Source organism: Panthera pardus, unplaced genomic scaffold, assembly GCF_024362965.1.
Source record: "Panthera pardus isolate Hobbes unplaced genomic scaffold, ASM2436296v1 HiC_scaffold_16, whole genome shotgun sequence".
Taxonomy (NCBI): domain Eukaryota; kingdom Metazoa; phylum Chordata; class Mammalia; order Carnivora; family Felidae; genus Panthera; species Panthera pardus.
Genome location: NW_026526721.1, coordinates 113,475,850 through 113,501,283, shown reverse-complemented (window position 1 = coordinate 113,501,283; position 25,434 = coordinate 113,475,850). Strand labels below are relative to the sequence as shown.

General features: G+C 37.9%; 1 protein-coding gene and 1 pseudogene across 4 annotated transcripts in view; both read left to right on the top strand.

Annotated features, from left to right (window-relative positions):
* The first annotated feature begins 398 nt into the window (after positions 1-398).
* The window catches only part of RNF13 (ring finger protein 13), a 163,086-nt gene continuing 138,050 nt past the window's right edge, over positions 399-25,434 (top strand). The window contains exons 1-2 of one of the 4 annotated variants that reach the window (XM_019439412.2): positions 1,026-1,179; positions 21,279-21,355. The gene's annotated coding sequence lies outside the window, so the exon portion shown is untranslated. Of the gene's footprint in view, positions 559-1,023; positions 1,180-21,278; positions 21,356-25,434 lie in introns of those variants that run through there. The other 3 variants (XM_019439402.2, XM_019439420.2, XM_019439394.2) reach the window with 3 other exon arrangements.
* On the top strand, positions 22,547-23,434 carry LOC109260938 (mitochondrial carrier homolog 2-like; annotated as a pseudogene).

The window sequence follows — 25,434 nt, the reverse complement described above, 5'->3', positions numbered from 1 at the left end:
TGAAGAATGTGAAGCCTGTAATGGATTTTTAAAGGGACATTATTTTGAAGCAGAAGCAGGACCAGAATTTAGGTTTCCTGGCATTCTTTGCCGTAAGCACAGCGCCTCTTTAAAGTTGCTAGTTGGTGACTGGTTAATCAGTGAGGATGTTCCAATCCAGGTAATTTAAATTTCAAAGTAGCTTGGTTTAAGATTGGGATACTCGGGTCCGAAGGTTAATCAGAAGGGCGCTAGGAAGAGTTTTTTTGTTTTGTTTTGTTTTTGGCTCGCCAAAAGGAGGCTCGGGTTTTAAAAGGCTGACCTAGGGCTTAATCACACGGTTTGACTTTTGCTGAGTCCCGGGGATGGCGCGTGTCAGGCCCGGAGTGCTGACGTCAGCACGGCTCCGAGCCAGGCGTCCGGGTACTCGCTTTCAGCCTTCAGTCTGCTCGCATCTCTAACAACGCGACCCGGACTCTTATCTAAGGCGTTGGTGGGACTTGATCCCATCCATCGGATCTCAGCCTGGACTCCATGCAGTGGGGATGAGATTTCGTCCTCGTCCCTTCAGCCAGTCGGGTGAGTGTGGTGCAGGGAAGAGACTTAACAGTGCCAGAGCCAGCCCCGCCCAGGGGCAGCCCGCCAGCTGGGTCTCGGGCTGCTTCGTCCCAAAGCCAGAGCGGACCAAGCCGGCTGGCCCTGGCCGCTCCGTATGGTCCCCTGCTGACCCCACAGCCTCCACGCCTGGGGACGAACAGTGGGTGGTAGGCTTTCACAGCCAATCCCCTCCGCCAGCCTGCCCCTTCCCCTGCCAAAAAGCGGATCCTTCAGCTGCGCTGCAGAAGCCCCCCCCCCCCCCCCCTTCCCTTCCTTTCCCGGGAAGACCGATCACGCGGCCAAGACGCCACTCCGCGAACTGGGCTTTTCTCCCTGCCAGCTGGAGCAAGCAGCGAGACGCTGTGTGAGAGTGGGAAGGGCCTTAGCAAACAGCTCTGTGGCCCAATGGTTTTTCTTCGTCTTCGCGTGCCGGCCAATGAGGCCCGCGAGGCGGGACTTCCGTCTAGCCTTGGTGTTGTCGTCCCCACTTCGATTCCGGCTGTGGGGGTCGGTGCGGATATTCAGTCATGAAGTCAGGGTAGGGACTTCTCCCGCAGCGACGCGGTGGGCGAGCCTATTTGTGTTGCGGGGCCAGGCTTCCAGGTAAGAGCCTCTCTGGCCTCTCGGCGGCCGGGCAGGGGATTGATTCCTTTGGGGCCTGGCGGGGGGAACACACCCCCTCACCGGCCCTCAGTGGCGGCCCGGCTGCTGAGGTCTTTGCTGCTCCTCCCCAGGCTGGGTGCGGAGGAAATAGGCTTTTTGCAAAAGGTAAAAAAAAAACAAAAACAAAAACCCTCTGCCCTCTGACGGCAGATTCCCGCTCTCCCCCACCCCCACCCTTTGAATTTGTGTATAAAGTTGTTGTATTATCTGTTTGGCTTCTCACATTCCCATCCTGCGGTGGCAGGAGCCTGGGAAGATGTTTGGAAGGCTTCTCTTGGTCAGTCACCTGCCGCAAAGTCCCCGGGAGATATCGCTTGACTACAGTTGCGGGGACTATGTAGTCTTTGAAAAAAGGAGGGCAGTCACCTCCCTTCTTTGTAACCTTCCTCCACCCCCGACTGGAAGCTCAGATTGAAGGTGGAACGCGACTCTACTAGGGACAGATTCCATGTCCCAGTCCTCTTAAAGCCAGCAGCTCTACCAGGGTACTTACGGAGTTGACCTGCACTGATGTAAGAACTCTGTCCCAGTGAGGGAGTGGGCAGACACAAAAGCCAAGCTATCCCAGAAGCATTCAAGCAACTTAAGTGGCAGCCACTGAGTGTTCTCTGCTAGTTTTTGGTGAATTCCTTTATTTTGTCCTAATCTGGCAGGAGTAAATTTCCAAAATTATTGTTTCATCCTCCGTTTCAGCACCGTGGGCAGCTGCTCAGGTTCGTTTCTGTTGCCCCAAACTTGCCCTGAGTGTGAAATGTTCCTCAGTGATGCAGCAGGAACAGTGAAAACTAACGCATTCCTTTCAACAATGATCTGTTGTTCTCCAAGGAGAACATCTGCAGTTTTTGATACAATATAAATAACTAAGATGGGTGTGCCTCCAAAGGGTTGTAGTAGAGAAATAGATCAATTCAAGATTTAAAGGGCTTTCAAGGGTTTTATCTTTTTAAGGACAGCTTTTAATGGGTTGGGAAGATTAGTTCCATTTCAGAGAAACAAAACTAGACTTGTAGCAGTTAAAAGGAATTTTAAACGGGAGGTAAAAAGTGTAGTGCAGGGGCGCCTGGGTGACTCAGTCCTTGAGCATCTGACTTCTGCCCAGGTCATGATCTCATGGTTGGTAGGTTCCGTGCCCCACATAGGGCTTTTGCGCTGACATCCGAGAGCCTCCTGCTTCGGATTCTCTGTCTCCCTCTCATTCTGCCTCTCCCCTATTCACCGCACCCCCCTCAGTAAACATTAAAAAAAAATTTTTTTTTTTTTTTTAAATTGTAGTGCAGTGTTGTAGTTTGGGGCCCATGGAGACTTATTAATGGGTTTCAATTAATGGGAATCAATTTAGCACATTGACATTAACATTAGAAAGAGAAAAAATATCAGAGGACATTCTATGGAGTAAGACTATTCTTTTGAAGCTTTTGTTTCAGTTTTTTAATAAAATGTGTGTATATGAAGAGAGTGATGCAAATGTATACCATGTCATTGTGGATTATGGAAAACACTGGATCCCAAATATGGTTGGGTCCAGCTTTCAGCTCTGCTTCTTGCTGATTCTGTGACTTTACCTGTGAGTAAGGGAAGAATTGTAGGAATTTGTTGAAATAAAATGTCTGTTACACAGTTAAGCTTCAAAGTTTTTGGGGGTCTGTTTTTGTTTGCTTGTTTTGTCTTTGAAACGATTGGGTAGGAGCTCAGTTATTTCCATGTCAGGAATGACAAGTGTTTTATTAATATGTGTATTTTTAACTTTGTCTTTATCTGAAGCCAGCCAGCGTGGTATCACCATATGTAATAGTAAATCGTATGGACATAATCTTGGTTTGTGAGGTTTAATACTGAAGGGTTTGGAATAAGTTCTCATCTATCCTAGTTCAAAGTTCTTTCTCTCAAGCATTTTGGAGGGGCTTACACTGTTAATAGCATTCAACACCCTTCCTTGATATTTTTCTGCATTCCAGGGTAACATACTTATCAGAAGCTTTTCAGGCACTCATTTTAGCAAAGTTAAGGTAGGACTAAGGGTATGATAAGTTTATATCTTTGAATTAAAATATTTTATACCTTACAGTTCTTGCCATAAAGATGTATAAAATGAAATGGCCTGGTCAGATATCATGGTATACTTGCTTCATGTTACTATGACCTAGAAATAATTGGTGTGTAAATAAAAAGTGTCATTTTGGACATTTTAAAACCTGGGAGTTAGCAACATATAGCAGAAGACAAATAAGTTTGAGTCTCAAATAATGGTTTTGTGCCATTTGACATATTACTACCATGTGGCATTGCATATGGTAGTTTCATGTGGCCTAAAAAAGGGAAGAAGGTTAGGAAGCATTGTTAGTTTCCCCAAAAGAGGAAACAGAACTAATAGACAAATGAATCTCTTTTAATAAAGCATGGCAGTTTAATCATTGTTTAAAGATTCCTGTGTTGTGCAAATATTTATTGAGCAATAATAAAATATATTGTTGGGGCACGTGGGTGGCTCAGTCGGTAATAGTCTGACTTCAGCTCAGGTCATGATCTCACTGTTCGTGAGTTCGAGCCTCGCATCGGGCTCTGTGCTGATAGCCTGGAGCCTGCTTCAGATTCTGTGTCTCCCTCTCTCTTTCCTCCTCCCCCACTCATTCTCTGTCTCTCTCTCAAAAATAAATAAACATTTAAAAAAAATTAAAAAAATATATTGTTAAGCTTATACAGCTTTTTAAAAAAAATTTTTTTTTTTTTAACATTTATTTACTATTGAGAGACACAGAGCATGAGCAGGGGAGGGACCAAGAGATGGAGGGACTCAGAATCTGAAACAGGCTCCAGGCTCTGAGCTGTCAGCACAGAGCCTGATGCAGGGCTCAAACTCACAAACTGCGATATCATGACCTGAGCCGAAGTCAGACCCTTAACCGACTGAGCCACCCAGGAGCCCAAGCTTTATACAGCTTTTGCCCAAAAGTTGATTTGGGAACAATAAGAACATATAATTGGTATTGTCAGTTCACATATTATAGCCTATAAATAAAATAACAACACTAATAACAGTTAACATTGATTTTTTTACTATGGGCCAAATACAATTCTAAGCACTTTACATTATGTCATGTAATTCTGTTACTGATGTGGTAAGTAGTACAATTATTCCCTTTTTATAGATGGGGAAATAAAGACCTTACAAGTACATAACTTCCTGAGTTCATACAGATTGCTAGTGGAGTAACTGGGATTTGAACCTAGGCATCCTGACTATCAAGCTTGTCCATCTTGTGCCATGTTTTATTGAAAAATACAAAATACTATGAGGTTATTTTGGATTCTTGCTTGTTTAGATTGGGTAAGCTCCTTTGGCCCTCCATTTCCTCAATTCCTTCCTCAAAAATATACTCTTAAGCCATTATGTTTTTGTGGGGATTAAGATCATTTGTAAAACACTGAACAGAATGTGTTCAATGAATGATACGTGCCTCAGCCTTTTTCCTTTTATGTTGAGGATGTGATCATTTGAAAGGTTATTAGCAGTTGGAGGAGGATGGGAGAGGAAAGAGTTCTTCATAAGGATGCTACCCAAGCAAATAAATAGAGGTAGGAAAGCAGAGAACATTTGCTGAGGTTGTATGTTTAAGGTACAGGCTGGTAAAGGTAGATCGATGCAAAGTATGGAGATCTTTAAATGCCAGATAAAGATTTTGTACACTATTCTTAGTTGAGAAGAAGCCCTCTTTATGGATATGAAAATGGAGCAGAAATACAGTGAAGGAGCTTAAGCCTGGAGGTAGGAATACCTGGAGTTTAATTAGAGTAGTTGAGGCAAGAAAAGGTGATGGTGGGATTATAATGAAGGGTATAGATTTGAGAAATGTTGACATCAACATTGGGAACTGACCTGAGTATGGGCCTAAGATAGTGATGTTATTAAAAAAAAAAAAAAAAAAAAAAAAAAAAAAAAAGATATTATGATGAAGAACAAGTCCTGGTAGAAGCAAATGTTGGAGGAGAATTAATTAATTAATCAATTAATTGAGAGAGCATGCGCGCATTCAGGGGAAGGGCGGAGAGAGAATCCCAAGCAAGCTGCACACTGTCATTGTGAGCCCTACTGATGCAGGGCTTAATCTCATAAACTGTAGATCATGACCTGAGCGGAAATCAAGAGTCAGATGCTTAACTGAGCCACACAGGTGCCCCTAGGAGGAGAATTTATGATAGGGATTTTAATTTTGATACTGAGGAGTTGTTCAAATGTTTGGAAATGTAAAGTGGGAGCTGGGAGCTCTGTGTATTCCATAAAAAGAGAAAATGCCAATTTTTCACACTGTGAGGAGATGGTCTAAGGCAGTCATCCTCCTGTGGGTCAGAATTTTATAGGAGTGATGTGACTCCTGAAGGTCCTTAGAAATGCAGATTTCTCACTTGATAGAGATGTACCCACTATTTCTCCCTGTAATATATTTTGTGTCCTGGGAGGAAGGGAGGGAAAGTAGTAGAGAGGGAAAATTTTGGAAACCTAGTGGTGCTCATATTTATTATTTCAGAAGAGAACCAGTAAATTTGGAGGCTTGGGATTCTCACAGCAAGAACTTGGAAAGATGCTATGATTTTTATATAGTACCAGGCATTTATACACACACATGTTGAGCATTGAATTGTTGTAACGTCTCCAGATTTGTTATTTTTGCCCTCTTGTCTTTGTTACCCTGAATTATTAATAGCAAAACCTTTACAATCAGAGAGCCTGTGTGCTTATTATGGGGACAGCAAAGAAGAGGGGACCCAGAGAGATTGTATTTATAGCCAGGAATGTGGGAGAAGAGTCTCAAAGGATAACAGGAGAAGGCTGCATGATGTGGTAGGAAGAATAGAGATTCTGTGAACGAATCTAACTTTCTGCTAACCATTCTCTGGCTTCAGTTTTTCATTCTGTAAAATGATGAGAATGATAATCCCAATTCTGAGCTGCTACAGGAAAGAAGGAAAACATCTGGAGACCTTTTATACTTGAAAAAGGGCTCAGGTCTAAGTAGTAGAAGGGCTTATAGGTTTCTTGGCAGATTTACTAGGGTTTGATGCAGTTGGGTAGGGCATGATGTTAAACAGTATAGTTTATCCATCTGTGAACTAATTTTAGTTCTGTTTAATATAAGGTCTGAGTAATTGGCCAATCAAATAAAAAATTGGAGGTTAGGCACACACATTAGGGTAAGGAAAGGTTTACATGTTTTGTCACATCATTACTGGAAATAGTACTTCCATCCTACTATTTGGATCCTAATACTTATAGCATTCATGCAGTCAACAAATATTTAAGTACCTTTGATGGAAGGCCCTGTTCTAGGCACTCAGAGTGTATCAGTGAACCAAAGAGACAAATCTTTGGCTCTCATGGACCTTATCTTCTAGAGGGAGAAATAATGTATATTTTAATAATGAAAAGTAATTAGATCTTTTTTTTTAATGTTTATTTATTTTTGAAGGAGAGAGACAGAGCATCAGCAGGGGAAGAGCAGAGAGAGAGAGGGAAACACAGAATCCAAAGCAGGCTCCAGCTCTGAGCTGTCAGCACAGAGCCCGACGTGGGGCTCGAACTCACAAACTGTGACGTAATGACCTGAGCCGAAGTCGGACACTTAACCAACTGAGCCACCCAGGCACCCCAATTAGATCTTTCTTATACTATGTATGTATAAGGTCATAATTTTAAAAAGATAATAAGAGTACGATACCAGATTGTAACTAATATTGTAGAGCACTTTGAAATAAGGGACTATGTTATTCTTACTCATGTGTGTCTACCCATTTCCTCGTCTTCCCAGTGGAATGACTTTGATGTATTTATACTCAGCAAATGTAGGTATTCATTAAACATCCATGATAGGGAGAAGGAAATATGTTAAAGGGAACAAATCTTAAAGATAAAGGAATCAGTTAAATGTAGTAAGTATTAAGGATCCAAGTACTCATTAGATTGAGGATTGGGAAAAAATGAAGGATGTTGTAAATTGCATTGCCTACTTGTCTATGAGGCTGAAATGGAAATAAAGTTATATTGGAGCTGAAAGCATCAACATTAAGGGAATCTGGGTGGACCCAACTTGCCCACTAATTAGTTGGGTGACTGTATTACTGCACCTCTCAGTTCATTTCCTCATTTATAAAATGATGTTGGAACTTTTTTAGTCAAAGAATTTCTACTTTTAAGACTTAAAAAATGTCGATTGTAGTAATGTTTCATTTTACTAATGCAGATAAAAGAGCTTCCATTGGATGGTAGTCAGACTAAATTTATACTCTTAATTAATGAGGTAGATATTTAAAAAATATGTCTACAAAATTAATGTTATCTATTTGATGTTAGTTACTAATAAGACTGCATTATAATTTTAAAAAATGAAGCCAAACAAAACCTAATGTATAGTTTTACTTTTTGCCATTATGTAGGAAAAAGAAGCCATAGTATTAAAAAAAATTTTTTTTAATGTTTATTTATTTTTGAGAGAGAGAGGGAGACAGAGCATGAGTGGGGGAGGGGCAGAGAGAGACGGAGACCCAGAATCTGAAGCAGACTCCAGGCTCTGAGCTATCAGCACAGAGTGCGACATGGGGCTAAACTCACAAACCTTGAGATCATGACCTGAGCCGAAGTCAGACGCTTAACTAACTGAGCCACTCAGATGCCCCAGAAGCCATAGTATTTTAGAACTACACTCCCCAACTCCTCTGGAATGGTCACAAACCATAGTATTTTAGACTCTAATAATGGATCTTAATAGTTATCCGTATTTCCGTACTTTAATTTTCTAACAGCCTTTGATTTTGTGCCAGGTGCTGAGTATACAAATGAGAAAAGGCTATAATCTCTAACTTCAAGGAGTTTAAAGAATAATGGGAGTGATGAACAATTTAGTTTTGCTACATTGTGGTGGCATAGAGAAGGCACATTACATAATGAGAGGCTGTGAGAAGAGAAAGTTCATCTGGTCAGAGAAGAAAGAAAGACTGAGGAAGAGTGAATGGCAAGGGACAAAGCTGGAGACGTTATGGAAAACTTTCTCTGCTAAGCTACAGTTTAGTTTTGGACTTTATTCTGAAAGTTGTTTAACCTGTTAACAAATTTTATGCAGGAAGTAATATGATTAGGCATTTGTATATCTACCTTTACATTCCTCTTAAGAGAATTGTACACAAGAAAGATATGTTATTTCAATGATATAGCCCTGCTTGAGGAAATCAGTCTTAACTCTGAGGACAAATGTTAATTTTGTGGTTTTAGGATATCAGAACTATGAAATATTTGAACATTAAGACATTTAAATGTTCATAACCACATTAAGTTGAAGAAACAACTGAAATTTTGGTATCGTCTACTTATTGAAGTAAGAGAACTGGTCAGTTATAAGAATTTGATTTAGAATCCGTTCTAAAGGGCTAGAAACTTGTTGAAGTTTGAGTGAATATGACTCTAGTTCAGGCTCAGTTTCTAATAATTGAGATATTCAGGTAAACTTTTATAGAGGAAATGAATTTCTAGGGAGAAACACCACGAGATGGATGAATATTTCTAAATCAAGTCATGAGAGAGAGAGTGGGAATTGAACTCTTACTTTGCTTAGATGTAAAATACCTCATTAAATGTTGAAGAGTACTTTATCTGCCTAGTTACTGTGCTTGAATTTACATGTTCGACTTTCAAAAAAGAACTGTGCTTGTAATTTACACATTTGTCCAACATTTATTATAAACATTAATTAAAATTTTTTTTTGAGGTGAAATTCATATAACCTAAAACTAACCATTTTAAAGTGCACGATTGAGTGACATTTCATACAGTTACATTGTTGTGCAACTACCACTTCTGTCTAGTTCCAAAACATTTTTATCACTCCAAAATGAAACCCTATACCCATTAAGCAGTTACTCCCCATTTACTGCTGCCCCAAACACCTGGCAGCCACAAATATGCTTTCTGTTTCGCTAGGTTTAATAGATACCTCCTATTTATTATGGAAGTCTCCTAGAAATGGAATCATATAACGTGTGACCTTTGTGTCTGGGCCTTTCACTTAGCATACTGTTTTCAAGGTTCTGCCTTGTTACAGCAACACTGGTGTGGGTGTCGCTACTTCTTTCCTTTTTACAGCTAAGTAATTGTATGTATATACCACACTTTAAAAAAAAAATTTTTTTTTAAATCATTTACTTCTGAGGGAGAGAGACAGACACAGACTGTGAGCAGGGAAGGGGCAGAGACAGACGGAGACACAGAATTCAAAGCAGGCCCCAGGCTCTGAGCTGTGAGCACAAGGCCTGATGCGGGGCTGGAACTCACAAGCCCTGAGATCATGACCTGAGCTGAAGTCGGATGCTTAACCGACTGAGCCACCCAGGTGCCCCTGTAGATACCACACTTTATCCATTCATCTATTGATGGACACTTGAGTTCTTTCTACCCTTTGGCTATTGTGAGTATTGTTGCTAGCAACATTCATATATAAGGATTTGTTTTGAGTACCAGTTTTCATTTCTTTTGGGTATATGCCAGGAGTGGAATTGTTGGGTCATATGGTAGTCCTATGTTTAGCTTTTTGAGGACTCACCAAACTGTTTTTCACAGTGGCTGAACTATTTTATAACTCACTGGTAATGTATGAGGGTTCCAGTTTTTACATTGCCACATTTGTTCTTTCCATTTAAAAATTAATATTGTTGCCATCCTTGTGGGTATGAAGTGGCATCTTGCTATAGCTTAAAAAAAATTTTTTTTTTTAACATTTATTTATTTTTGAGAGACAGACTGTGAGCAGGGGAGGGGCAGAGAGAGAGGGAGACAGAATCTGAAGCAGGCTCCAGTCTCTGAACCGTCAGTATAGAGCCCGATGTGGGGCTCAAACTCAAAAACCGTGAGATCATGACCTGAGCCCAAGTCAGACGCTTAACTGACAGCCACCTAGGCGCCCCTCACTATGGTTTTGATTTGCATTTCCCTAATGGCGAATAACGTTGAACATCTTTTCATGTGCTTGTTGGCCCTTTGTATATCTTTGGGGAAATGTCTATTCAAGTTCTTTACCCATATTTTAACTGGGATGTTTGTCTTTTTATTATTGAGTCGTAAATGTTTTTATATATCCTAGATTCTAGACCCCTAGAAGATATGATTTAAAAGTATTCTCCCATTCTGTGGGTTGTCTTTTCACTTCCTGATAATGTCCTTTGATGCATAAAAGTTTTTACTTTTGATGAAGCCCAGTTTTTTTTCTTGCTGTTGGCTTTTGATGTGCTAGCTAAGATTCCATTGCTGAATCTGAGGTCATGAAGACTTGCTCCTATGTTTTCTTATAAGAGCTTTATCATTTTAGTTCATATTTCATGGGTCACCGAACCATTTTGAGTTAATTTTCACCTATTATATCTTGAGTTTGGTGTACACTTGAAGGGACTATTGTTTTCCCTTTGAATGGTCTTGGCACCTCTGTCAAAAACCACTTGGGCATAGATGTATGGGTTTGTTTTGGGGTCTTAATTCCATTGGTTGACATGTCTATCCTCAGGCCCATTCCACACCGTTTTGGTTACTGTAGCTTTACAGTAAGATTTTGAAATCAGGAAGTATGAGTCCTTTAGCGTTGTTCTCTTTTTCCCAGAATTATATTGACTACTGGGGACTTGTAATTCCGTTAGAATTGGAGGAATGACTTCCATTCCTGAATAAAAGGATATTGGAATTTTGACACGGAATGTATTGAGTCTGTGGTTTTTTTTTTTTTTAAAGTTTAGTTATTTTGAAAGGGAGAGAGTGCAGGGGGAGGAGGGGCAGAGTGAGAGGGAGAGAGAGAGAATCCCAAACTGGCTGCACACTGTCAGTGCAGAGCCCGACGCGGGACTCGACCCTACACACTGAGATCTTGACCTGAGCTGAAACCAAGAGTCAGATGCTTAACTGACTGAGCCCCCCAGGCGCCCCTGAATCTGCGGATTTCTTTTGGTAGTATTGCCATCTTAACAACATTAAGTCTTCTAATACATGGGGTATCTTTCCATTATTTAGGCCTTTGATTTTGTTCAGCAATGTTTTATAGTTTTTAGTGTACAAGTCTTTTACCTCCTTGATTAAATTTACTCCTGGGTATTTTATTCTTCTGGATACCTTTTATAGATGGAATTATTTCTTAATTTCATTTTGCAATTATTCATTGCTGCTGTGTGGAGACATGACTGATTTTTGTAACATTTATTGGTTTTAATAGTCCTTTACTTTTTTCCCAAATGAATAGGATCATATAGATAAATATGAAGTTGGAAAGTGGAATACTAAATAATTTTAATTTTTATGATGTGAGATTATCCTAAATATGAAGTTTGGGGTGTCCTTCCAACATAATGTTAAGTGATCTTCTGATTATGCTAGTGAATTCCAGATTTTTTATAGTTGGTAAATTTTCAGTCATCTGCACTAATATTTACACAAAACTCAAATAATTTATTTTGAACTTCGGAAGGCATGATTAATATAAAATAATGTATGATTTTTTTATTTTGAAGTAATCACAAAGTTCCAGAAAAGTTGTAAGAACAGTATAGTGACCTTTTTTTTTTTCCTCCTCAGTCATTTGGGAGTAAGTTGTTGACCTGATGCTCTAAATACTTTAATGTAAAATTCCTGCAAACAAGGATATTCTCCTTGGAGCAATGGCTCAGTTTTAGGGCTGAGGCAGGAAAACTACAAGATGAGACTTGAAAATCTTGTCAGACAACAAAGAGGGGCTCAAGAATGATGGAGACATATAAAAAAGACACAAGCCTGGGGAGCCTGGGTGGCTCAGTCGGTTGAGCACCTCACTTCAGCTTATGTCACGATCTCATAGTCGTGAGTTCGAGCCCCACATTAGGCTTCCTGCTGTCAGCTCTGAGCTTGCTTCGGATCCTCTGTCCCTCCTTCCCCTCCCTCGCTCATTCTCTCTCTGTCTCTCTCTCTCAGAAATGAATAAACATTTAAAAAAAGACACAAGCTGTTTGAGCCAAGTCGGGAACAATTAAGCATCAAAAAATAATTGCTATGGCAGATTATAACCCATTGAATGAAATCAGTATAATCCCATACTGATCTACATGAATAAGTTGAAAATTTGATGAGAAATGGGATAATTACTGTGGTAGAACGATGACCCCAAAGATGTCCACATCCTAACACCTGGACCTGTGAATATGTTACCTCATGTGATAAAAGGAACTTTGCAGATATGGTAAGAACTTTGGGGTAGGAAGATTATCCTATATTCTCCAGGCAGGGTCTTTAGAAGAAGGAAGCAGAAGAGGAGTTTAGAATAATGGGATGCGAAAGGTATCATCTGCCAATGTTGGTTTTGGAGGTGGATAAAGGGGCCTACCAGCCAAGGAATATGGGCAGCTTCTAGAAACTTATAAACATAATAATCAATTGTGTAATTGTGAACACTTATTATTTTAAACATACATGGATAATAGCCTAGAATAGAATATGAAATTTGTGTGGCTTTTAAAAATAAATGCTACTTCAATGAGACTATGGGTGCTCTTTCAGAACTGGAAAGAGAGTCTGTGCCTTAATACAGGCTAATGGCCATATATTCATTTTCCTCTTTTTCCTATTGTTAAATGAGAGAAGCACTGCCTTATTTAAATACTGTCATGAACAGAAAGATAACCATGTCAATTATCAATTTGTTATCTTTCTACTCCAAACTCACCTGCTCCACGATAAAGGACTGGACTCTAAGCAGTTCTTTACAAAGAGCATGATATTAAGCTTTATTGGGTCCTAGAGGGGACAGGATGCTGGAGGAGACAGGGTGCTAGAGGGAATTTACTAGAGAAAGGGTTTTTTCCTTCCTAGTTCCTGTGACTTGTGTTTTCCTTTTCCTGTTCTTGCTGCATGGTCTGTCGGCAGTACATATGGTTGAGGACATCTGGTGATGGTCTGCCTCAGCCATGGGCCCCAAATACAGAAGACAAAATCAGGAAAAACTAAAATCATAGTTTAATAATTTTTTTAAAAAAATTAAAAACTGCTTTATTGACTTATAATTGCATACTATAAACTGTATATAAAGTATAGAATCCTTCTCTCTCGCTCCTTGCCATCCCTTCCTACATCTTAGTTTACTAATTACTTCTGTTAAACATTCTGTATTTAATTTACTTTATAGTATCTGTCTCCTAATTGAATTTCTGCTAATACAGAATTAATCCCTGGAGTGGTTGCAGGAGACAGACCTAAAAATTTGAAGTTTTGGTATTGGTGAGCACAGTGCTGAGCTCTTTGCCAGTGGAAGTGGGGTGCTGGTAATCTATGGCATCACAGTTGATATCATCTGTGGTTCATCGTGACTTATTGCCAACTGATGCACATTCCTCAGAGCCCAAATAGCTGCTACATTTGACCTTTATGGCAACTAACTATAAGAACTGTAGTGTGGGATGGAACCTTTTGAGTATTATGCAGTGCTTACAGAGAGAAAACGACAGCTGGATTTCTTAACTCTCAGCTCAAGATCCGCCTTTTTTTTTTTTTTTTTTTTTACACTTCTTTTGATTGCACACTTCAGATCTTTAAATTGTGAATAGACTTGTGAATTATAAGACCTTATTGCTTGCTCATAAATTTTTTTTTTTTTGCGTAAAAGTAACGCACACTTAGAAAACTTGAAGTGTAATGGATTTCTGTTAAGATTTCTGTGCATTTTCTTCTAGGTTTTTGTTTGGTATACAATATATAAATAGGCTTTACAAAAGTTTTAAAACATGCAGGTAATATGTAAAGAAAATAAAAACAGTATTGTTTCTATGGGGAGAAAAGTTGATATGATTACATACAAAACATTGGGAATAGTTTGTATGAAGCCCTGAGTTTGGAAAGAATTGATGTTTTTTTTTATTTGCTAACCTTTTGAAATTAAAAATGTGTTAATTTTGTTTCATTTGTTGGAAAAATAAAATTGTAAAGCATTTTCATGGAATCTAAAAAAATTTTGCTTTGGTTGATGGCAATAGTTAAAAATCTTAGGTGAGGCTTGCTTTCAGTTTGGATCAACCTTCGGTTTTTTTGCAAAGAACTATTAGGTATCTTATTTTTGCTTAAAAAGTTAAGCCTTGTTGTTTTTTGTTCTAACACTTTTGCTCATGACAACCTCTAAACCATTTCTTAAATTCCCATACAGCATAGTTTTTTGGGTTTTTTTTTTAACTACAGTATATTCGTAGTTCCCAGTTGTTAAAACTCTTGGAAGTCATGATGCTTTTTAAGGAACACTATGTAGTTATTGATATAATCAATTTTTGTATGAATTGAGAACACTATTTTGGAGGAAACATAGTACCACATGTATCCAATATACATACATGACCATTAGCACATTTATTAAAAAACCTATTTTATGAAATGTGATTTGGCTATTATAAATTTTACACTAAAGTCATTAACTAGCTGTTCACATGTATTTTCTGTTAATGCTTGCTTTTGATGCTTATTGTAGTATAAGATACATTTATGGAGAAAACCAAATTGAAATTACTATCCTTTAAATCTTTTGGCAAACTAGGAAGAGATTACCATTATTTTAGCAGTGGAGTATTTTGGTCCATTTTTGGAACGCTAGTGATGCTCAGGAATGTCGCTTGGGAATCAGTAGAATAAGAGCTTACTCAGAGGCTTTCCTATGGAGCTGATTAGCTGTTTCATGAGTGTTATTTGGCACTAAACTAGTTGATGTCAGGATGTGAGTTATCTTCAGAATTAAACGTTGTTTGGAAAGGAATTTCCTGAAAGTAATATTGGTCCTAAACATTCATTAAATGCAGCCCCATTTGTAAAATGAAGTTTTAGTCTGTATTTTTGTGTAGATGAGTTGTATGGTATTGTCATAGATTTAAAGTGAGCTTAGGATTTACTGTGATGCTTGGGGAAGTTTTAAAATTTTGCAAATACCAGACCAGCATTAGATGAGTAACTGGCATCTGTGCTCTTCAGCTATACAGATAATTATGTGTGCCAGCCAGGGTGCTCATGTTCTCCAAAACAAGGCCAAGGGAAAATTAACAAAATCAAGAGTTGGTTCTTTGAAAAGATCAACAGAATTAATAAACCTTTCGATAGCTTTAAGAAAAAAAAAAGGGAGGCTCCACTAAAATCAAACCTGAAAGAGGGACATATTACTGCCAATTTTACAGAAATAAAAAGAATTATGAAAGAGTACTGTGAATAATTGTAGAACAAGAAATTGGATTACCTAGTTGAAATGGAACAGACAACTTACCAAGACTAGGTCATGAAGAAATAGAATATCTGTATAGATTTTATGACTAGTAAGGAGGTTGAATCAATAATCAAAAACCTCCCTAGCAAGAAAAGCTCAGGACCAGATAGCTTCCCTGGTGAAGTCTACCAAATATCTTAAAAAAGAATTATACCAGTCCTTAAGCTCTTCCAAAAAGTTGAAGAGGAGGGAATACTTCCTAGCTCATTATGTAAGACCAGCATTATTCTGATATGAAAGCCAGACACTGATAGATACTATAAGAAAACTACAGACCAGTATTTCTTATGAGTATTAATGCAAAATCCTCAACAAAGTACTAGCAAACCAAATTCAACAACACCATGATCAAGTGCATTCCTAGAATTCAGGGATGGTTCAGCATATGAAAAATAATCAGTAATACATCATACTAATAGTGTAAAGAAAAAACACATGGCCGTCTTAATTAATGGAGAAAAAAGCATTTGATAAAAATCATGATAAAAAGCATTGAATAAGTAAGAAGGGAGTTACTTCAACATAGTAAAGGTTGTATATGAAGATCCCACACTTAATATCATATCCAGTGGTAAAAGACTGAAAATGAAAGTTCTTCCTTTAAGATCAGGAATAAGACCAGGATGCCTGCTTTTACCACTTCTAGTCCTTATTAGAGTGCTGGAAGTCCTAGCCCGAGCAATCAGGCAAGAAAGAGAAATAAAAGGCAACCAAATTAGAAAGGAAGAAGTGAAATTATCTCTGTTTACAGATAACATGATTTTACATGTATAAAACCATAAAGGTTCCACAAAAAAACCTTATTAGAACTAACAAATTCAGCAAAGTTGAAGGATATATAATCAATATGCAAAAATCAGTGAACTATCACAAAAGGAAATTAATGAAACAATTCCATTTACAATAGCGTCAGAAAGAATAAAATACTGAGGAATAAACTTACCAAGATTGCAAAAGACTTATATGTTGAAAACTACAAAACATTGCTGAGAGAAATTAGACATAAATAGATGGATAGACATCCCATGTTCATGGATTGACAGACTTAGTATTATTAAGATGTCAGTACTATTCAAAGTGATCTGTGGATTTAGTGCAATCCCTATTAGAATACCAATGAATTTTTTTTTTTTTACTGAAGTAGAAAAAAATATGTCCTAAAATTCCTATGGAATCTCAAGGGAGCTCAACTAGTCAATATTGACAAAAAACAAAGTTGGAAGTCTCATACTTTCTGATTTCAAAATCTACTACAAAGCTACAGTGATTAAAGCAGTATGGTTCTGGCATAAGGACAAACATACAGACCACTGGAATATGATAGCCTAGAAATAAATCCTTACATATATAGTTAAGTGAATTTTGACAAGGGTGTCAAGACCTTTGAGTGGAGGAGGGGGACAGTCCTTTCAACAAATAGTATTGGGAAAACTGGATATCCTCCTGCAAAAGAATGCAGTTGGACCCATCTTATATACAAAAACAACTCAAAATGATCAAAAACATAAATGTAGAACTAATACGTAAAACTCTTAGATGAAAGCATAGGGGAGAAACTTCATAACATTGGATTTGGCAGTGATATCTTGGATATAACATTAAAAGCACAGGCAACAAAAGAAAAAATAGGTGAGTTGGACTTGTGCACTGAAGGACACTGTACAGAGTGAAAAGAAAACCCATGGAATGGGAGAAAACAGTTTTCAACCATATATCTGATAAGGGAAATAAATACAGACTATATAAAGAACTTTTATAACTCAACAACAACATCCACACCCAGATTAAAAATGGGCAAAGGACTTAAATAATTATTCCTTCCAGGAGACACACAAATAGCTAATAAGCATATGAAAAGATGCTCAACATGACTAATAATTAGGGAAATAAAAATCAAAACCAAATGAGATATCACTTTACACCCAGTAGGATGACTATTGTCAGACAGACAAAATAGTAAGTGTTGGTGAGGATGCAAAGAAATTGGAACCCTGTGCATTGCTGGTAGGAATGTAAAATGGTGCAGCTAATGTGGAAAACGATACAGCAGTTCCTCAAAAAATTAAACAGAATTACCATAATGACTCAGCAATTCCACTTCTGGGCATATACCCCAAAGGAGTGAAAGCAGGGACTCAGTTATTTGTATACCCAGTTCGTAGCAGCTTTATTCACAATAGCCAAAAGATGGAAACAACCAAAGTGTCATCAGTAAATGAATGGATACACAAAATGTGGCATATACATATAATGGGATATTATTTAGCCTTTAAAAAGGAAATTCTGACATATGCTACAACATGGATAAATCTTGACGACATTATGCTAAGTGAAATAAGCCAGACAAAAATGGACAAAAAGTGATTTTGCTTATATCAGGTATGTAGGATAGTCAAATTTATAGAGGCAGAATGTAAAATTGTTGCTGGGAGTGGGGAATGGGAAATTCATGTTTAATGGTTACAGAGTTTCAGTTTGGGGAGATGAAAAGTTCTGGAGATGAATGGTGATGTTGGTTATACAACAGTGTAGATGTAGTTACTGTTACTGAACTTAACACTGAACAAAATTTACCATTTTAAACAATTTTATGTATATTATATCAACATTTAAAAATAAGGCTGAAGGCCTTCTAAGAAGATCCTTGAAGAGTTAAAATGATTTATTCGGTACATTAAAAAAACTTTTCTGTGTTTGACAATTTGTATAATAAACAGAGAAATAGTATAATGAATCTCAATATAATCTTCACCTAGATTTAACATTCACTAGTCTTCTGGTTTAAATTTTTTGACTTGTGTATTTTAAAGTAAATTGCAGGTATCATGACATTTCATTCCTAAGTATTTCACTATGCATCTCCAAAAATAAGGACTTTCTCATTTGACCACAATACTCCCGTCATACCCAAGAAAATGAACAGTTACTTAAAAAAAAAAAATGTATCTAATATCTAGAGCACATTCACATTGTCCCTCTTGTTCCTTAACTGTATTTTTATCATTGGTTTGCTTGAAACTTTTGCTTTTGGATTTAATGTTTCATATTTCATGCTGTTTTCCCATTTCATCTCATTACACTATTTTGTTTATTCCATTTAATTTTACAGGAATTGGTGCAGTGCTCTCAAGTAACACCCACCTTGTCTTAGAGCTTTTTTTTTTTTTTTTTTTTCTGTTCTATGTATTTCCTGTAAGCTTGAAGTTAGCTCTGAAGTCTTGTTAGAATTGGGTTAAAATAGTTTTGACAAGAATACATTTTAGGCGACATAAACTGAACAGAAAGTAGAATGAGAATTTGCCAGTTGGAAAACTTTAGACAGTCAGGAAGCTAATTTCAGATAAAATGTCTGTTAATAATGGGTGAAGTTCTGTCAAGTAGTAGGCACAGTTGGATATGATCAGAGATTGTGATGATGGCTATACCTCTAAGAAACCTGCTTGGTAGTTTTCAAGGATTTTTTTGCATTTTCTCTACTAAATACTTACTTTGAAGAAATGTAGACTTCTGATTTTAGGAATACTTAGAGTGAATACTCCTATTTTTGTTAATTATGGAGAAAGAAAGAAAGAGAGTAAAGAGAGAGAGAGAAGGTGGAATGGAGGAAAAGAGGTAGATATTTGTAACTAGCAAGATTTTGTTACCGAAAAACCCGAGTTCAGCTGCTCATTGCTTGGAAGGCCAATACTCAAGAGATTGTTTTTGTTTGGAAAGTAGTATGATTGTGATGAACACCAAGTATCGTATATAAGTGACGAATCATTAAATTCTACACCTGAAACTAATGTTTATGTTAATTAGTAATGTGTATATTAATTAGCTGGAATTTAAGTTAAAACTTGGCCCAAAAAAAAGAAAAAGAAAAAAAAGGAAAGGAATATGAGCTTTATTTAGGAGGAACGCCACCTGGGGAGAGGGTAGATTCTTGTCCAAAAACAAACTCCAAGGTTTGTGCCAGGCCCAAAGAGTTTTAAAGGAACATTAGGGCAGTTAATCAGTAAAAGGGGAGCATAGTGGTCTGTAGCAATTCTTAATTATGTGCAGACTCAGTGGTGTCAGCTTTCAGATGTTATCACTGCAGTGCTCAGAGGTTGTGTACTGAGGTGTGGCTGGGGGGGGGGGGGGGAGGTTGTACAACAGGGTTTGGTTCTGAGTCTTATTAGCAAACAATGCATAATCTGTAAAACCACAAAGAAAGGTTTAGTTAATCAGTCAGGTTAAAGGTGCTTGCTAAAACTTAGACCATTAGGTTGGCCAGAGGGGCTGAATTGGTGGCTTCAATTTTATTAGAAGGCTTTTCTGTGTGCTTTTTCAAAAACGTTCTAAAGAAACGTCCTCTTTGGAGAAAGGGGAACCTCTTGCAACTGTTCGTGCGAATGCAAACTGGTGCAGACACTCTGGAGAACAGTATGGAGGTTCCTCAAAAAGTTAAAAATAGAACTAGGCATTTACCCAAGCATATAAAAATACAGATTCAAAGAGGGTACATGCACCCTAATGTTTATAGCAGCATTATCAACAATAGCCAAACTATGGAGAGAACCCAAATGTCCATCGACTGATGAATGGATAAAGAAGATGTGGTGTATATATATATACAATGGAATATCACTCAGCCATCAAAAAGAAATGAAGTCTTGCCATTGGCAGCAATGTAGATGGAGCTACAGTATATTATGCTAAGCGAAAAAAGTCTGAGAAAAACAAATACCATATGATTTCACTCATATATAGAATTTAAGAAACAAAACAGATGAACATATGGGAGTGGGGAAGAGAGAGGGAAACAAACCATAAGAGATCCTTAAATATAGAGAACAACTGAGGGTTGATGGAGGGAGGTGGGTGGGCGATGGGCTTAGATGGATGATGGGTATTAAGGAGGGCATTTGTTATGATGAGCACTGGGTGTTATATGTAAGTGATGAATCACTGAATTCTGCTCCTGAAACTAATATTATCCTGTATGTTAACGGACTAGAACTTAAATAAAATCATGAAAAAAGAATGTCCTCAATAGAATACATTCTATTTGGGAGTGATAAGAGTCACAACAAATAATACTTCATTGAATTCTATTATAGAGGCTGCAGTAATTGAATAAATTCGAATTTATCAGAGACTGATGAGAATTGTAATGGGGAAGAAAGGTATAACACCCACTCTGCATGATGAGTCAGGGGTTCTGGTTGATAATAACACTCTAAATGGGTGTAACCTGACACCAGGTTTCACTAGCTTTGTGGAAGGATACAGGCTTATCAGCATAAGATATATCTTAACTGAGAAGCCTTATGTTCATTCAGGTACAGCTTTTATACTCAACCAAGAGTGTACTGAATTGTAAGCGTATGTGGGTGGGTATCAGAGCAGCATAGGAGAGTCTCCTATAGGAAAGGAACCCCTTTTTGTAACAGTCCGTGAGTAGCTTCCAGGTTTCTTTAAGGGTCATACTTGATTTCAAGAGAGATTACCCCTTGGGGAACGTTTTTGTTTTTGTGACAAGCTTTTATAATTAACAGTCTTTCCACTTGTCATTCTTTTCATCAGTTAGGAAGTCATTTTTACAGTAAGTAATGTTGTCTAGTAATACAATTTGACTTAACCCAGTAGTTTAGGTGCTACAAGATAGTATTGAAGGATTTAAACTTATTAACCTTTCTCTCCAGAAGATTTCTTGGAGATTTTTGTGATTATTTTTTTGTGTGTGTGATTTTTTTTTTTTTTGAAAATGTGTTAATAACTATGGATCTTTTTTTACAGAAACTGCATATATTTAAACAAAAATTTGCATATAATATCATAGGATTCATCATTTTCTCCTGAATTTTCCTTTGAAGGTAGATGATTGTATTTTAATTTCTGGCTAACACATGATTGTTATAGATGATATATATATCACAAGATATAGAGCTGGTGACAGCAGAGTGCATTTTTTGAAATTGTGAGTTGATCAGAGCAAGGGTACTTGTGGGACTACAGGGAAATAAAAATGCTTAGTTGGACAGACTCTGAAAATTTTAGACTGTTTGCCACTTCTTCAACATTTACTTCTGTTGATTGCCTTCCTTCCCCCCACATTCATTTCAACATTCTTTTCTTTCTTAACTTTTGTGAAATCAGTCTCTTTCTTTGTTTTCCCTTTCTCTTGACCCTTAAATTTATATACTGTTTAGAGTTTTCTTTAGCCCTCTTCTTGATTTTCACTTTTGCGTTAAAATCACTTTAGTTATCACATATTTGTTGATGATACTACATCTCTCTGTGCCTTGGGTAGAGCTCCTGACTTCTATTTATTGCATTCTGTTTACATGCCCACCAGAATATTTCACAAACATTAATGGAAAAAAAACAGCCCCAGTTGTGCTCACCTCCACTAACTGTAGTTCTCCTTTGGTATTTCCTGTTTTGTCTATTGGCAGCACCACCCCAAAACTCTCTTCCTCCTGTATTCCACTGCTGTTAAGTCCTTATGTGCATTTTTGTATTTATTCCACAGAGTTGTCCTTTTAAGTCCTAAACAATTCTCCTTTTACAGATGAAGCAACTTAGTCATTTTGTCTCAAAATCACACTGTTCGTATGTGTCAGTGCCTCAGCATAAACCTACGTCTATCAAATACTGGATCTCCTATTTCTTACCACAGTTAGAATACTACTACTCACTTCTGTGACTTTAATCTAAAAAAAATAAGAGTGTGCCTATGGAGTTTAACTACAGGAGTATTTATTGTAGAGTTTATAGTAGTCAAAAAATTTTCTAACAATAGAGATTCTGTTTGATCCATTAGAGTGCATTCCATTAAATCCATTATAGTGCATTCACATGGAATGTCATGTGGTCATTATATATTGTTTTAAACCAGTAGTTCTCATTTTGTATAAACAAAGTCATGTGTGGAAACCCAGTGTATGAAATACAATTAAAAAAAAAATGTCCTCAGGTACCCTCAGGAAACCCAGTGTATGAAATGTCCTCAGGAAACCCAGTGTATGAAATATAATTTTAAAAAAATGTCCTCAGGTACCATGATGGTGGATGGGGCCAGTCAGGTGCTCCTGGGCTCTGGCCTCACCATCTTGTCCCAGTTGCTCATGTAGGATATGAGCCTCTTCCTCCAATAGTAGGATGAAATATTTTTGGTTGGCAAGTAAGTCGGCTTCCTGGTCTGTTTTGTTATGCTCAGCACATTGCAAACATCCATGGGAAGTGTAGGTTTTTCACAGGCTTAACTCCAAGACTGTTCAGGAGTCCTTGGAACTGTGTGTGGTCCATGGTAAAATTTTGCAGCGTTACCAGGAATGTGACAAGGTTGACTATTTAGGCCCTGTAAATGTACAGAAAGAAGTCACACCCTCCTTCAACCAATTTATCAAGGAGACAACTTGAAAGATGGTGGCTCATTCTGCTGCTACCCTCATCACACCTTCCACACGATTAGTCTGGGATTTATGGAACAATTCATTGGCAGAAAATCCAAGTACTATGGACTTCGTGACTCCATAGTAACCATCTATTGCAAAGAGGGCATCCTAGGACTTTTGCAGGTCTTATTCCTTGTCTCCTAGGTGATATCACTTATTTGTGGCTCTGTAACTCACTGGCCTACCTCATCAATAGCTATGCACTGGACAGTGGAGTTTCCACCAGGAGTGAAATGAAGAGTTATTCCGAAGCTGTCACAGGATTTTTTTGCCAGTATATTGACCTATCCCTCTGTGCTTGTCTTTAATCTTGTGGCTGTCAACAACTATGTACTAGCTGGTGGGTCTCCTTCCTACTCCCCAATATATACTTCTTGGATAGAGTGCTGGTAATGCTACAAAAAGACAGAAATATGAGCTGAGGAAATAGCTTGTTTTTTCTGGATGGTCCCCTGTAGGAAGACTTATTGTTGTGACCTGAGAATGTCAATTTGAAGATGTGGGGCAGGGACAGTGACATTTCTTTCTTTTTTTTTTTTTTTAAAGGGACTTTTTTTTTTTTTAATGTTTATTTTTTATTTTTGAGAGACAGAGAGAGACAGCATGAGTGGGAGAGGGGCAAAGAGAGAGGGAGACACAGAACATGAAGCAGGCTCCAGGCTCTGAGCTGTCAGCACAGAGCCTGATGCCGGGCTTGAACTCACGAGCCGTGAGATCATGACCGGAGCCGAAGTTGGATGCTTAACCAACTGAGCCACCCAGGCGCCCCAACAGTGACATTTCTATAGTCCCAGATGCACGGAGTAATGGGAGAGAATGTTGATTTGTATACAGTGTGGCTGCTTTTTAAATAGTCATTTGATCTTGGAAAAAATGTTTGAAAAGTGTGGAAGCCCCAGAGGGTTTCCTGGACTGCTAGCTGCTTGGTTCTCCAGGGATGCTATGGTACAGGGTTTGAAATTTTTAATTTTTTCAAGTACAGTTAATGAATTAGGAAAGTATTCACAATATATGAAGTGAAAAGATTACAGTTAACAAAACAATGTGCACATATAGTATATTCCCAGTTTTGCTAAATATATATTTGAATGTACATATCACTAAAAGAATGGAAGGTTACACACCAAAATATGGATGCTAGTTATTCCTTAATTTGGTGATTATGAGTGATTTAAATTTTTTGCACATTTTCAACAATCAATAAGGGCTAGTTTTGTAAAGAGAGACAATAAAAACTCCAGAACGTGTTATTTTTCAAAACGTAATAAAAGCAAAAAGAAGTGTAACCAAACCCACTGCCTATTGTTAAATACACACGTACATGTTCCCCCTCCCCTCTGTCTCTGCTGTCTCATATCCAGAGTAAAAGAAGGAAACAGTCCAGTGGCTATTGTGCCTTGAGCATTGGTTTGAAGTCCTTGAGTACCTGTGTTAAGCATAGGGTTAACCTTTTGAACATCAACTTGAATATCGGTGTTACTTTCAGTTGGCCTTTACAGTGTGGATTTATCTTTATTATTTATTTCTTTTTGCTTCTTTTGAGTATATTTTGTTCTTCTCTGAAGTTCTTGAGATGGAAGCTTAGATTATCAAAATGAATCCTTTCCTCTTTTACGAATGTATGCATTCAATGCTATAAATTTTCTCTTAGCGCTGCTTCAGCTGTGTCCCACAAACTTTAATATGTTGTATTTTCATTCAATTCAATGCATTTTTTTACATTTTTCTTGAGGCTTTTTCTTTAGTCCATGGATTATTTAGAATTGTGTTGTTTAGTTTCCAAATGTTCAAAGATATTTTTCGTGGGGTAAAGTCCAGAGAAAACTAGATATAAGCTTTTAAGAGTCCTTTATCAATGGAGTCATGCAGGATATACTTAATTCCTCAGCACTAAGTTATGACAACACATGTGAAATGCTCAGTACCCAGGGTTTATATTGGGCACTGTTCAGTGATTCAGTGCTCAGGGTTTCTGTTGGGGACTGTGCTTGTAAGTACCCTCTACCTAGCATTCAAAATTTCAGATTATCAGAAAGAAAATGTGTTTTCAACATAACTACATTATTTGCAGAGTTCAGACACAATGAGACGTTCTTATCAGGGAATAATGGGAACCTTCCTGAAATAAGAAGGGCCAATTCTGCAAGCAGGTCTTTCTAATGATAGCAGCCTCAGGCCTGCTATGTTAACTCTTTTCTGCACAAAGGTATATTATAACATGTATTTCCTAAGAAACTAATAGCAACAAATCTATACTTTTTTTTTTTTTTTTTTGAGAGAGAGAGAGAGAGACAGAGACAGAGAGAGAGAGAGAGAGGGAGAGAGAGAACACACAAGCAGGGGAGAGGAGCATAGGGACAAAGCCCAACTTGGGGCCCGATCCCATGAACCTGGGATCATGAACTGAGTCAAAATCAAGAGTCAGATGCTCAACCGACTGAGCCACCCCAGCACCCCCAAATCTATACATTTTTAAAAAAGCTTTATTGACATAT